We start from the raw sequence: 5,837 nt of genomic DNA, 5'->3' as shown, positions 1-5,837 counted from the left end.
AGATAGTATCAGTAGAAGGGGACTAGACCCCGAATCGGTCGTTAGGACCAACGGGTAGGTCGGACACCCCAGATATGTCTGACAGCATGATTGAGATATGATATTATGTGTTAGCAGTAGGGGGTGAAATAGTCTGCGTGTTCGGTTGAAAGACCGGAGGGTAGGTCGGCACCCCAGAATAGCCTGACATGGGTAGGTCAGCACCCCAGAATGGCTCGACATGGGTAGGTCAGCACCCCAGAATGGCTTGACACGGGTAGGTCAGCACCTCAGAATGGCTTGACATGGGTAGGACGGGCGCCCCAGAATTTCCCGGCAGTATGTATGTTATGAGATTGTATGGTATGTGGTATGATGGGGGAACTCACTAAGCTTTGTGCTTATAGTTTTAGTTTTGATTTCAGGTACCTCTTCGTCTAAGGGGAAGGAGTCGGCGGTGTAGCAGCGCATCACACACACACACATGGTTTCCGCATGGAGTTTCTGGGGATGTACTCTGATTTATTTCACTTTTGACGATATGATTTTCAGACACTTTGTTATGTTTCTTTTTGCAAATGACATGGCATGGGAAATGTTTTGGTAAACTAAATTGTGGAATACTAAATTAAAAATGAAATTTTTGGGCTTGAATTTTGGGATGTTACACTTGTGTTTCACTTTGCATGTTTTGACTTCCAGAATAATAAAATTATGATTATTATTATTATTCAAACTATCCACAGTTGATCATACGTTAGAAGTAAGTATGAAATAAGACTGTCATGAGTTGGCTTGTAAGATTGTCTAAGGAGTTAGGCATAGCAACAGGTTTGCTACACCATTCATGAGTACTCCTGAAATAAGATTTGAGTATTGGATTCAACTCGCGCTCACCTGAATTACTTCATGTAATTTATCACGAGTAATTGTGAGACGATAATATCATCTAATCTTCAAACCAAGATATATGATTTGTTGACTACAAGTTGGTTGTGCATTGATGGCATGAAAACGCATCAGTAACTTGATGTTATAAAACGTGTCGTTGTGCATGATTTGATGAGTAGTCAGTACAATCATATAATGTCGAAGTTTATCTGTTCCTTTTATCCTAAGAGGATTAAAAGCGATATCTTGGGCCCCTCGATGATTCTGTTTTGACTTATGTGTCGGCCCCGGTCAGAACTAAATTGATGTGTTTAGTTATGTTATATGTCAGACAGATCAGAAATCGGGAAACAAATTGCAGGACAATAAGTATGACAACGTTCCATGTGTTTGCCCGCATAGATATCTTGAGAACAAAGGAGTATATGATCACTTATCTGAAGGACGTGTCACTGATTAGGTCAGAATTCGACAACGGGTTTTGAAAGCTTACCATTGCTATCAGATCCTGAAGTGCATAAACAGTAATAGTTATTAGACTTATCCAAGTGGGAGACTGTTGGAGTTGGTGTCTAAGCCCATAACTATAACTGGTATGTACTTGACCCGATTGTAGCATGGTTCTTTTGGGTTGCTTTCACCAGTGCAATTTGATTGGATGAATTTTTAGAATAAGGTTATTTATGGTTTATTAATATATTACAAGAATAATATATTAATACGGAATTATTTAATTAGTATTGATCAAGAATTAATTTAATAAAATTTTGTGATCAAAAGTGACTAATTAAATATATGGGGATTGATTATGTAAATCAATCATTCTTGTAGTGTGGGCTAATGATCCATGATTCTGGGCTAAACTAATCCATGGATTGTCCATGGAGTTTAAACCCATGGAGCATGAGAATGTGGAAAGTCATGGCTTATTAGGGTTTACCAAGTGTAACCCTATCATGTCCAACACTATAAATAGAACCCTCCATAGACCAAAATTGGTTGCCTCTTCTCTTTGAGATAAATAGATTATTCTCTTAAATCATCCTCTTGCATATTGGTGTTTGGGAACCATTAGAGGCATCACACTTGAGGTGCTCAAGATTTCAAGGGTCAAGAACTACAAGTCCTTCAAAAGGTATGCCATCTATCTAGATGTTTTATTCAATTGGCAATTTGTATGCTAGTTAGGACAATGCTTTGGAAAAATTGAAAATATGCATGTATAATAGAGAAAACATAGATCCAAAGCATTTAGGGTTGCATGTGCACCATAGGAGTGTTAGAGTGCTCAAAACCCAACAGTGGTATCAGAGACTAGGGTTGTTTATTATATTTGATGCTTACTAGTTTTTCAAAGCTGGAAAAGTCGAATTTTTTGCATCTGACTGATGGACTCGCCGAGTCCACTCAGAAATAGCCTAACTCGGCGAGTCCAGTTCATGTACTCGACGAGTTGGTGCCCCTGTTTGCAGAATTTCGAGTTTCTTGGCCTGTTTTGGATTAGGAACATTACCATAAACTGTTTTTTGTTCATAAAATTGTTTTTAATGATATTGTAATGTTAATCCCCATCCAATAACATGATATTTGTCAAATTCTAAGATAACTACTTGTTTTATGAAATACTAGTTATTTGTATAATTTTAAGTTATCATGAAATATGAATCAAATTAGGTCAAATTGGTAAATGATCATCCTATCATAATTGGGTTAGTTAATTTGATTTATAAATTTTTCTTGAATAGTTCCATAACTTGTCCTCAAGTTATGGAATGTGGAAAATCACACCATTCATGAAACATTAATTTTCATAACTTATGAAATACCAAAAGTCATGAAAAGTTCATAACTTGTCCTCAAGTTATGGAATTGGAAAGGTCTCATTTATGCAACTTTAAAATCCATAAGTTATGAATTTCAAAAGTCTTGACAAGTTACAAAACTTTCCCTCAAGTTTTGGAACTTGAAAAGTTACATTAATGAAACTTTAATTCCAAACCCTAGAGTTTTAAAAGTTAAAATTCAACTCTTATACTTTATAATATTATAAGTATAATAATATATATATATATATATATATATATATATATATATATATATATATATATATATATATATATATATATAAGACAGAGTCGGTCTTACCGTTAGCACGACATACCATCCTCAGACGGATGGTCAGAGGGCTAGGAAAGTGAGGGCTAGGAATTTCAGGTCGGGGATATGGTCAGAGGGTTTTGGTTCCTACAACTTGACAGTTTTATGGCCACAGCATGGCGATCAGCTGATGACTAAAACCCTAATTTGCTAGGTTTGATCCATATTTAAAGGAAAGTGAGGGCTTAGGTTTGCTCATCCCTAACCGTCATCACTCTCTAAACTCAAAAACCCTAAACCTAACCTCTTTTGGTGGTTGTTGGTTCATTTTGGTGCTCTTAGTAGTTCGAGGAAGACGAAGTAGGTGCTCTAGAGTGTGGATTCAGCAAGCCAGCCTCACCATTATTATCTTATGCAATCTATGGACCTTTTTAAGTGTCCAAGATCCATTTTTTATGTTACTTGCTTCTAGATCTAGGCCTTTTGTCCCTTAATCTTCATGATTTGGAAGTTTGGAAGGTTGGATTCCATAAAGTTGGCAACTTTATGGATCCTTGTACTCATCTTAGTGTTATATGTTCTAGATCTGAGGATCCTTGGATTTTTGGTCCTATGCACACGCTTTGAGTTCATATTTACCATGTTTTTGACCTAAAATGGAAGAGACATACATTGGACATGCATGCCCATAAAGCTATGATTTTTATTGTCCATTAGGTGTAGGAAACCCTTTTGGAAACTTTGGAGGAGTAACTCTAGTGATTAAGTGCTTAATAGGTGTTTGCATGCCTTGAGTTCTGTAACAATTAGTAAAAATCAGTCAGAGTTCGACGGTCAAACCACCGCGAACCGCTAGGTATTAATGATCAATTGTGTGTAACTTTATGTTTATAATGTATATTAAATATATTATATTTATAATTTCTTTTTGAACATCCGAAACTGCTTAAACCGCCTATTGTTGAAGATTGAATCAAAAATCAACAAAAATTAAATCCATTTGTGGCGTTAAAAATAACACTTTTGCATTAAGTATATTTGAGAGCTATGGATAATAAATTTGAATAGATTATGTTCTCTTGATTCCGTGGATATAAAGAACGCCCAAAACGGAAGTCGTATGAGAATGTTACGCCTCTTTAAAGTTACAAAAATCAATATTTATCTGATTTTCTTAAAACACACCGTGCACTGCTTCGTTTGGAATATCACTTTTGAGCTTGTTTTTGAATTCAGACTACAGTCTATTATTTTATTATATTTTTATAATACTTTTAACTTCGACCAAATTTAGATTCTTTAAAATCTGTCGAATCCGAACCAATTAATCATGAAACTTTAAACGCTAATTCATGAAGTTTGGTATATCAGAATTGAATTCCGTCTGCATATCTGGAATCACAACGACCAGAGCAATAAGCAGACAATTTCATAAAAATATTACGCAATCGGGATCGATGGCACGAGAATCGAGAATCGGAGATTACAACACAAAATGAATAAATAAATAAAATATATATTGATTGATTTTACATCAAATATCCTTCAAGATCTGAATGGCGTACAACAAAATCATATTTAATCAACCAAAAACCCCTAACAATCAGATTGCTAGATTGATACTCCAGTGAAGAAGACGAAGGTGGCCAATGACCTTCCCACCGTCCATGGCAACCTTCCTCCTCCTCTCACCTTGTTCTCGTTGATCGTACCAGCAAAAAACACCTCTTTCCTCATCTGTTTTCCTGTTTCCCTTGTCGAACAGCAACAACCCTATCGATTCTTGTGAAAAATCAAACCCAAACATCTATTTTGTTCCTCCTTTGAATTCTGTTAAACATCAAACAAACACCCACCTAAAACCATTGATTAAATCTATTGATTTCTGACAAAAGAAAAAAAAAATCCATACCTGTTGATCCCGTTCATTTTCTGTTGAAGAATCACCACCTAAATGCCCTGCTGCCTTCGTCTTTCCTTCCTCGATCAAGAAAAGGACCGGAGTTGCTATCATCGTGATTGCTCCATTGAGGCAGCTGGGCTCGCACCTCGTCACTACATCCACTGGGTCCGACAAAAACCTTCAGCCACACCGAGACCTCCTTTTCCCTCGCCTTCTTCCTCTACTGTTCCCCAAAACCCCAGACCCCCGAAGGTCTCACTTCGTCGCTGCTGCTGCTCGCGATAGCCATTGGACCGTCCCTTTCGTTCGGTCTCGTTGACCCTTGGAAACGCCACTGACGAACCTTCATACCTCCTTTTGGCCCGCAAATTGCCCCTTCGCGTCTGCCATTCATCGATTCGACTGCTCTTGTTTGTATCCGGTTCTCCTTTACGATCGATTGAGTCTCCCATTTTCCTTTTTTTGTCTTCGAACGGATGAACCACCAGATCGAAATTTTTTCTGCCCTTACGTTCCCTCTTGTCTTCTTGATTCATGTATCGTATCATATTGGTTCGTATGCTTTTTCCCTTCCTTGGCCGATTGAATGAAACACGGGACTTAAAAGCCCTAAATTTGATAAGTTTGGACCACTTAGACACAAACAGTCCGTCCATGGGATTCCTTTTCATAAAAGCCCTAGTTTTATTCAACTTTGATGAAATAACCAAACAACCCCAATAGTTAATTCGTTACAAAATGTACCCGGAAGTATTTCAAAGTTCAAGAATTTCGATTTTGCGGTTTCTCAACGTCGCAAGGGTGCGACGCGCACCTCCCTTGCACAGCGCGCACTCTGAGTATAAATAGAGCATGCTACTACTCATTTGTTCCTCACTACAATCTGTTTTCTTTCTCTCGTTCTCTACTTCGAAATTCCTTTCTAAAATCTTAGAAAAGTTATTATTTATGCATTTTAGCTATTAGT

General features: G+C 37.3%; 1 long non-coding RNA gene across 1 annotated transcript; it reads right to left on the bottom strand.

Moving 5' to 3' along the window:
- Window positions 1–4,448: 4,448 nt before the first annotated feature.
- On the bottom strand, window positions 4,449–5,492 carry LOC145162949 (uncharacterized). The gene is made up of 2 exons (XR_013739454.1): window positions 4,880–5,492; window positions 4,449–4,797 (listed from the first exon to the last, which is right to left on the bottom strand). It is a non-coding gene; the product is annotated as an uncharacterized LOC145162949 (long non-coding RNA).
- Between the last annotated feature and the right edge of the window lie 345 nt (window positions 5,493–5,837).

The sequence above is a fragment of the Lactuca virosa genome, chromosome 3, assembly GCF_052849685.1.
Source record: "Lactuca virosa cultivar CGN04683 chromosome 3, Lactuca_virosa_CGN04683_v6, whole genome shotgun sequence".
Lineage (NCBI taxonomy): Eukaryota > Viridiplantae > Streptophyta > Magnoliopsida > Asterales > Asteraceae > Lactuca > Lactuca virosa.
The sequence above is the reverse complement of the archived record's forward strand: the minus strand, read 5'-3'. Positions and strand labels throughout refer to the sequence as shown.